General features: G+C 40.9%; 1 protein-coding gene across 5 annotated transcripts in view; it reads left to right on the top strand.

Annotated features, from left to right (window-relative positions):
* rdgC (retinal degeneration C) overlaps positions 1–9,115 on the top strand; it is a 152,109-nt gene that overhangs the window by 57,101 nt on the left and 85,893 nt on the right. The window contains exon 1 of one of the 5 annotated variants that reach the window (XM_086991724.1): positions 21–160. The exons of 3 other annotated variants lie outside the window; for them this stretch is intronic. The gene's annotated coding sequence lies outside the window, so the exon portion shown is untranslated. Of the gene's footprint in view, positions 1–20; positions 161–9,115 lie in introns of those variants that run through there. One more of the 5 variants, XM_022795428.2, reaches the window with a different exon arrangement.

Below are 9,115 nucleotides of genomic sequence, written 5' to 3'. Positions count from 1 at the left end.
ATCATTTGACTTTCTTCTAAGTAACTCGCTTCGTGTTCGTTTTTATGGTGCGCTTCGAACAGAACTGGTAAATCCCTGCGGGAATCGGTAAGGGTACCAGAATTTGCGACAGCTCCGGAGCATGTGATAGTGCCTAGCACTGGTCTGACGAGTGAGCACGGTAAAAGCACAGTTTGCACGATCCATTTCTCATTTTTTCGTTTTGAACGCCTCGTGGCTAGCTGGGCTAGTCAGAACACGGAATAACTTCTGCAAGGCAAATGGCGGGCTGCTATAAATCGTCTTGGCGAAGCTTCATCTTTACTAGTCTGTGTAGTGGTTCAACGCCTCTATTCGTGCTCGTCGTCTACGTTGGCATCTCGTCGAGTACTGCTGATCAGTAGCTACATTCTGTTGGCCCTGTTGGCTGTTTGCTTAGTCCCCTCTAGCCTTGGAACGCGTGATGGTTTCAGGACGGCCAACGAGCGTCTACCGCAGCTAGGAATTATTGCTATTAGCTGGGTCGCATCAGGTTTCACGGATCAAGATGACTCCGCTCTGGAAGCGTTTCTCCTCTCATCTGCTCCCAGATCCCGATCAAACGCCTCATCAGTGTAGCATCAGTTGGGTTTCAGCCTGTTGTTTTTTGCGCTAGCGTCAAGCATCAAAGAGCAAGAGAAATCTTCTACTGCCAAAGCATTCCTGCTGAGCGTACCCATGATTAGCCCGTCAGCCAACGCACTTTCGATATCTTACCGTAATTCTTTTTTAGGACTGTCGTGTCCGCCTTCAGTAACGCTATCATAACCCACCCTGCCATATTTTACTGACTTGTTGTTAGATGGGCTGTCATTGTTGTTGCTGCTTCCATCGACAGTGATGTAACTATGACGATATATGATAGTAAATTTGTGACTATCTATAGGAAACTACTGAATAAAACATATCCAAATTGTAATCAGGAAACAAGCTACGATTTTCCAACAGGCACAATTTGTTTCTATATATTGTATATTCGTGAATTAGGATAAGAAATAAATAGGACGGCGTCATGCGACCTGAGTCATTCAAGTGTCGCTTAAAGCCCGTGCCTAATCTCAGCGAAATAGTAGAAGCAGCTTAGCAAGAGGAAAAAGCTTGTGAACTGGCCTGGGTACACAAAATATGTCAAAATGTTTTTTCGATAAGTAGAGAAACATGTCGGAGTCTTGTAGGTGGATTTTCGATAGCATCCGATTTCTCCGTCCGTTCAAACCTGTTTTGAAGAACTTCCATGACAGTTACGTAAGAAGCCTTGCTATGTACAACTGTCGTTTGCAAAAACATGATATTATACTGTTAGAGTGTAGAAACCTGTTAAAAAGCATTAGCAATATACAGTATTGCAGTGTTATTTTGACACGATTAATGTCAGTTATTTGCCCTTTAACATGCAGACAACTGTCGACCTATTACACCTTGCACCGTCGCCTAATAACCAGTCTATTGGGAGACGATGGAAATATTTACGCTATTTTCATATATCAAGTTAGTGCAAAGAATGAACAAGGAACTTTATAATTTTGTCAAGACTGTTTATAGGGGCTGAGAGCGAGCTTTCAGGTATCTGTCTGTATAGCTCATGCCAGTTACTCTCGGCTTCCAACCTGCCCATCTTCGAATGAGCCCCAATTCGGCCCTACGTTAACTGATGTAGTGAAAAGAAAAGCAAGATTACGACCTATACGACCCTCCGATGGTACTAACATGTGAGAACAATTCGAGGGGTCATATTATTGATGATTCAATGTATAAATGACCCGGAACACAAGCCGGTAATCCTATCCTTCAGAGACGGGTTATAAACCCGACTTCTTTTACATGAACAATTTATTCTCGAATGTATCGCCCGTAAAGACAGAAAAAATAAACACTATAGTACTAACTATAAGGAAATAACTGTGCCAGACGAACATACTTTCATAGTCAATTACATCCCGCTCTGATAATGACGTGAGTTAATTGTCAGTGCGGGACGCAGTGAAACAAATCGGACCACAGGTGAGCCATGGTTCACATATGTGGATCACCGACAGAAGGTCATGAAATACAGCTAATATTTCAACAAATTGCCATCCCCTGGGCTTTTGTTTCCCGATAAGCGAAAATGATTCCTGGAATGGATATCTCCCACATATGCTTAGCTTTCCCAAATTTTGTACCTAAGGTATAAACTATTAGTCGCTATACTTATAAATGTGATGAATGGGGCAAAATTGGATAGCTTCAGGGTTAGACAAAGACAAAGTGAGATAATCTTGCTTTTCAGAATTAACTGAAAGGATTATAAATAACGTGTTGACCTTTAGCAATCCTCTCAGGCCTCTTCTGTTTGGCGATTGTAGTAAAGCATTATTTGCCTTTATCTATAAGCGCTTGAACACGCCAGCCTTGCAGTACAATATTAGGCTAACTTGTTGATAGTCTTTTTTCCTAACAAAAGTGAGCTAAAACTCGCTCGTGCCGCCTCTTATGCTCGATGACTTAGCCTAGATATTCTTTCATACTAAGCCCGACCTTTGTGGCAAAGTAGAACGACAATCGTAGAAATTCGAATGTTCCATGTCCTTCAGCCAAGGACACAGAACGAGCAAAAATAAGCTTATAATGAAGCGCAGCGATGCGAACTAAGAAGTAATCAACTGCTGTTAATCAGCCTTCAAGCTCAAAGGACAGAGCATTATAGTTATTGGAAACGTGAGCGATTTTCAATTTTGAAAACAAGTACTGTGCCAACGGTTGCGGATATCAGCTAAAATGCCTTGGGGCAATATTACGCCTGCGAAGCTTGCTATATCCTTTCAGTTGCTGTACCCTATTTTGGGAAAAAAGTTCCCACACGCTCATTGTTGGCTGGTCATAGTTTCATCATATTATGTCCCGTCGTATGGAAGATCAACGATGATCAAAACGAAAGTAGTAAACGAAGAGCTGGTAGCTGATGGCAAAAAGTAGATCTAGATCTCGATAGATAATCTAAGTACGGTAAAAAAAATTACTACTTACTATTGTTGCTGCCAGCACATGGATGCTTTATTTGAATGAAAGCAGATCCTTTCTTGGAGAAAACATCCAGTACTAAAACCTAAGAAAGCGAAATGTAGAACCTATGTTTTTCTAACTATTGTATCAAAGCAAATACCTATCCTAATTGTAAATACGGACCGTGTATAACTTTTTGTCTTAACTGCAACAGATTTACTCTGTCGCTAATGGTAAATCTACTTGATCCCTTCCTACGCCACATACTGATCATTTACCGTCTTCGTTTGGCTTTCTTTGCTCGCTGCACTCACATGTACACTTCATGCCGCATACAACCCACCTCATAATTTGCGACAGAAATCGATTAATAAGAAGTACACACTTCTTGACAACTCAGATACTGCCTTATTGGGAAAGTTACCTTTTCGTTACGGGAAAGTTACGTTAATCCAATAAAGGCAAAGAATGACTGGATTACGCGACCCCTACTCTTCACAGCCATAGCAGCATAGGCTGACTGATCAGTACTAGATAAAGCCCTATTAACGCAAATGGAATCGACAGTTATCATCCTACCTGTTCTTGCAAGTTAATGAGACTGAATTGTCACAATCCAGGTAGTCAGCCAAACAGTCAGATCGGGGAATTACTGGCTGCAAACAAATAGGTCTTGGTGTTGGTAAACTTTTACATAAATCCACCACTCCCGCCGCACTGGCTGATGAGGGCAAGTTCTTCATACTGTATCAAACTGGCAATTTCGAGAAGTAGCTTATGCAGTTAGGAATTGTTTAATCTCATCACACGAGCAACACATATACACCATATGGGCAAATGGTCACTTAAATCTGCTCGTTAAACCCTATACCAAAATAACGGGCCTGAGAAGACTCCCCAACTATAAAACTAAAAATGCTTATCATTAGTTCATACTGGTATGAAACGTAAATGGTACAACAAACATTCAATTTCTATTGAGTTGTCGATGATGCCGCCGACACAAACGAAATGGTTTCGAACAGAATCTTAGGTTAGACATGTTTGATCATATGGACTGATTGTTAATGCTTTAGAATCAATAGTCTTCAATATTTACGTCATCATCCGTATGTAATACGTACCATTCTGTAGTAATCAGACTATCAATACTGGCGGGAAAATTAATATAACACAGTAAGATCTACTCACTGCTGATATCGAACATATAGTCTGTCAGTTTTTAGCGGAAAACATAGATGCGTACGGTATATGAAGGGTTCGGTGATTCTCTTCAACTTGGCCGGTATCGATGTTTCCGATAGAGGTAACACTGCAGCACCACGACCGCCAGCAGGGGCGTAATCATACTGTTCGCTGCGTTATCGCGTTATGCTGTGTTTCGCATCATGGCCCATTCTGCAAAGCGACACGCTTGCCTCTTACTGTGGTCTGCCAGATGGAAACCTTGGTTTTAAGCATTGCATTGTATTTCTCGTGAAGATCGTTCAATGTTCCACGCATTTCCTTCATCGCTCGTTGAGCTGCAATAAGTTACCTAGGTAAGCTCTAATAAAGACTGAAGCGTGGCGAGATTACTTAAGTGGTCTTTTAAGCGCATTTGTAGTAGCTGATGTTTATAGGACAAATTATCTAAATGACAGCATGAGTAGTGTGCTTTTTTTATGCATAACTGTTTCAACTGAGAAAACATTACCTATTTTACTATGCAAGCCGGCTTCTAACCAAGCTTTAACTTGGATATACCAAACTTAGATATGTAGTACATTTGGTATATATATTCTGGAGATATATACTACTAGTATAGTAAATGTTATTGGTTTAATGATTTTTATGCATTAGGATCTGCAAAATCGGTGCGAACAAACATACCTAAGGACTAGTTGTTACCGATAGTCCTAAACACGCGCGAGAAATCTAGAGTCCCCTAAATAGGATACAGGTTCATAGCTTTCGTTCTCCTTTATTAGCCACGTTGTTCTAAGCGGTATTAGCGCATGACTCTAACTCTGCTGGTAACTAATCAGCTCGTTTGTTCGGTAAGTTTTCTTTTGTTGATAGGTTCCCCTGAGATTTTCAAGTTCTTAGCAGAAGCCAACGTGACAATCCCTTCGCCTTTGTTGCAAATGGCAGTACCTAATGAGCTTTCTAGAAATTGAACGGGTCTAATTTTAAGTAGTCGTTTTTTCTCCGATGGCGCTCATTTGACCGAAACCGACGGGAAGAACCAGGTTGTCGCAGAAGAGCGCAATCAGCACTTTTTCTACCTTTTCAAAATAAAAACTGCTTCAAAAATGCTTGTTTCCAGGGGACGCCTTCTAAGAAGACCTGGCTAGATAATCATAGACAGCTGTATTTATGAAACGAAGATAGGTGTTGAAAATTTTGTGAAGAGAAGAAAACTATAAGGCTGCGAAAGAAGAAGTACAAAATGAAAAGTATTACTCTGTAAATGTTCGGAAATGTTTACAGCTGCTGTCATTCCTATTTTATCACAGTATTTTCAGTATCACACAACGATTACTATATCGTGTTTTTTTCAGTTAAACACAGATAAAGGCATATATAGTAATTGACATTTGTCAAATAAGTTTGCTCAGGTTCTCAATAAATATGTCTTTTATTTTTCCAATGATTTCGTTCTTCACTGTGGTAATGGTCTCAAATCGCGCTTTTAGATCTTTGAAAGCCCAAGCAGACTTCTTGTTAAAACTGACGTTAAGATATATAGAGGGGCATTTTTGCACTTGTCAGTAATGCTTTTCCCTCTATATATTTTAGTTTCTGCCCGCCGACAGGGCAAGTACAGCTCATTAGTGCCCAGCGGGGTTCTAAATAAGAGGAGACCTAGGCAACCTTAAAAGGTCAAGTTGCCTTGTTTTCGTCTAAGGCATTCACTCACTGTAATAACTTCCAAGTTTCTCCTAGCTTCCGACGAATCCGGCAACTCTGAGAGTGGCGTGACAAAAAAAGAGCCGACAGAGGGATGCTTTGTCCATAACAAAGCATACTTGACCAAGCCAAGATTATCTGCGTGTAGTCTCGGAATCACAGATTCCACGGCATTTGTTTACTAACTTTTTAATTATTTTATAATAATTATTTTTGTCGACTCAAAAGAAAATCGCATGGGATTTTATTCGAACTATAGAATATCAATATTGGGCTCTATAAAGACTAAAGATGTGGAAATACGTAAACGCAGGCACGGGGCTTGCCGTTTCTTTATAAAATACCCACATCGATCTCTGCCCATGCAATTGGCCTAAGGCAACAGTAAAAGCAATTCATGCGTTCAACCCGGCTGTATAGAACCTACTAGACTAAGATTCAGGGAGGCCCTTTTGGCGATCGGACTCAGACTAGGCAAAATTGGGGCGTTAAAATCCTCAGCATAATGCTAACAACGGAGCTTCACGGAAGCTTGCTGTTATGTACGAACGTTGTGACATGCGAAGATCTCAAACATCACAACGACCTTCATCATAGTCGTTTTCACACGTACAATGCTTGCCAAAAGTCTAAAGGCCAAAAAAGCCCAGATACACCTATAAAAGTCCTATATGTTGATTGCAAAAGCGCCATAATAGACGGAGCAGCCTAAAAATTTAAAGCATTGGGTTTCAGCTAGCGTTCAATAAAAATGCACGGCACCCATTAGTGCCCTAACAATTCTTCCAGGAAGACTTTGCTGCACTATGTTTCCTTTAAATATCATTTTAAAAGAAAAGAGGTTAATAGAGCAAAAGTTACTTCCGTGCTTGCAGCATTTTCTACACTGGTCTCCTGTTATCGTTGTGGTGTTTCTACACAATTTTCTGTTGCTACCTCTGCTGCGTTTGTGGCTTAGCCCTGTATACAGACAGCTATAGACTTTAACAGATTTGTAACTAGGTCAGCAGCTTGGTATCCCTCTAGAACCTAGTTCATGCGTGCTACGTTAAGTCACTACGCTCAGACGTTCCCTCTCTTTTTCCCTTCTAGCTTACACCCTTTTGTCCCACAACGACCACATATGGACAGAGTCTTTTATAAGCTCGCTGCCAGCTACGTGTATCTGGTCGCGGTCAACGAACACGGTCCGAAAGAACAGGTTATAGTAGATCGGAACGCTTATTTTAAGCAGACTTTTCCACTTCAGGATACAATCTTTGCTGATAGGCAACATGTGGTCGCCGGTATAGAGCAAGCTGGTTTCCTTATCCCCGATTCTGCTTTTCTGAGAGAAAACCTCGCAGCTATCGATTTCAGAAGTTATGTAGGGCCTGTATGTTATGTCAAATTTATACAGTTCGTAAAGCGGAATTGTCGGAAAGAATACAGGCAGCCTTCTTATCCTTGCTTTGTCTGTTATACACGGACATAGCTTGAACATGATTCGGGCTGCGTATCGTGAGGGGTCCTACGAAGAACGCTTCCAGCCGTCATATTTTATATTGCGATGTGTAACGAACGCACCTTCAGATCCTTTAATAAAGTTAACAGGATAATAATTTCCTTCAAACATGCTAACACGTTCAAATCTAGCTAACAGCACCGGTATACGACGAACTTTTAGAAATACACACAGCATGTTAGATGTTGTATTAAAAATTTTGCTACGGATTATTCTATCGAGCCGTGTTAAAATTTGATGCAAAGATAATGAGCTTTTTACGCGGCCTTGTTCCAGCCTGTTGACGAGCCGTGTGGCCTAGTTACATAGCACTAACTACGTGTTATATTTGAAGTACTAAATAATGTAAGGTGGTTAATAATAATATGTAATGAGAGCGGGAAGATTCGATTAAATGTCGTTTTCAGTAAACCCGAAATATTGCGTATCTTTATCCTAGGTCTCTTCCGCCCAAGTTTAGTTTACCTAGTAAAATGTAACAGTAACTTACCTTAAAAGTTCAATAGCGAACACAAACCCGTTATTGGAATCCGTCATGCATCTATGCTCTCATGATGCCAATTACAAGCTTTCTTGCACGCGAGTTATCATCTATTCTTCTTCCATCGGCATTGGTCTGAGGGTTATAAAAGCGCTTGATGGTTCTACAAGATTTTTATTCTCTGCTGTATATGTTGACCTCAATATAATGTTCACTTCAACGCTTCTTACAGCACTTATTACATCTTAAAAAGACTCTGAAAAACAAACGGTTCCTGCGTGAAGTTTTCGAAGTCCATATCCGAATCTAGAACTTGACGCTCCGCGGCCCGATGCACCTTACAGCCGTATAAAGAAATAAGCCTCAGAAGCCCTTGGAGACTCCCATCCAGTTAAGGCTTTCCGGACACCCTACTCTTTTCCCGTATACAGGTTTTCGACCTGCTTAAATTAATGTCAACACGTTGTGTTGCATCGCTTGAGCCTTAAAAAAACTGAGAAATACTGCTTTTCGCCGGGCTCACCGCTAGACTTTAGAGCTCTTAGGTTTCCCATATGCCCTCGGATTCTGCTGTGAAATGTAAGGTTCGGTCGTCCTGACAGACCGTACGCGGCACTTTCGCTGGTGCAAATAACGAACTGATTTTGATACTATATGATGCCGTACTTTTTGTCGTCTAAGGTACTGGCCTCTGTGGTATGTGACTTTAGCTTTTCTTAATATATATTATTTCTGACGCTATCTGTCTCTCCGATAGCGTCTACGAAATTTCAATCACGATTACCTGCCAAAATCCTATTTATTGTGCATACAAGATCATAAGAAAGATGTCATAAACAGAAAATTGTGTCAGTTAATGTAAGCGCAAAAGTGGTGTACGTAGGAGTATAACACAAGCGGGTGTGTCAGTACACCATCTTACTCTTATGATAATTTGACATGATGTCTATTTGAATTAATGACTGCTTGTATGATGGTCTAAAGGCACCCACTGTGAAGCTTGAAATGAGGAACAGCTTTGTCTTAGTAGAATGTTTATACGCTTAAAGACCAGATAGAAAGAGATGTTGCTATTTAAATGGGTCTTTTGTATGGGCTGCATCCCGGCTAGCTGGGGCTACTGTTTAAATGACTACTTGATATTACAGCGCTGCCGACGATTTCCACTCTTATATGCATTCGCAGCAAAATGATCAGCAGGGGGTAGCCAGCCGTACTGTCCATCGTAGGCCTTTTTA

The sequence above is a fragment of the Varroa destructor genome, unplaced genomic scaffold (assembly GCF_002443255.2).
Source record: "Varroa destructor unplaced genomic scaffold, Vdes_3.0 BEIS01000001.1, whole genome shotgun sequence".
Taxonomy (NCBI): Eukaryota; Metazoa; Arthropoda; class Arachnida; order Mesostigmata; family Varroidae; genus Varroa; species Varroa destructor.
This window is presented reverse-complemented; position numbering and strand designations above follow the sequence as displayed.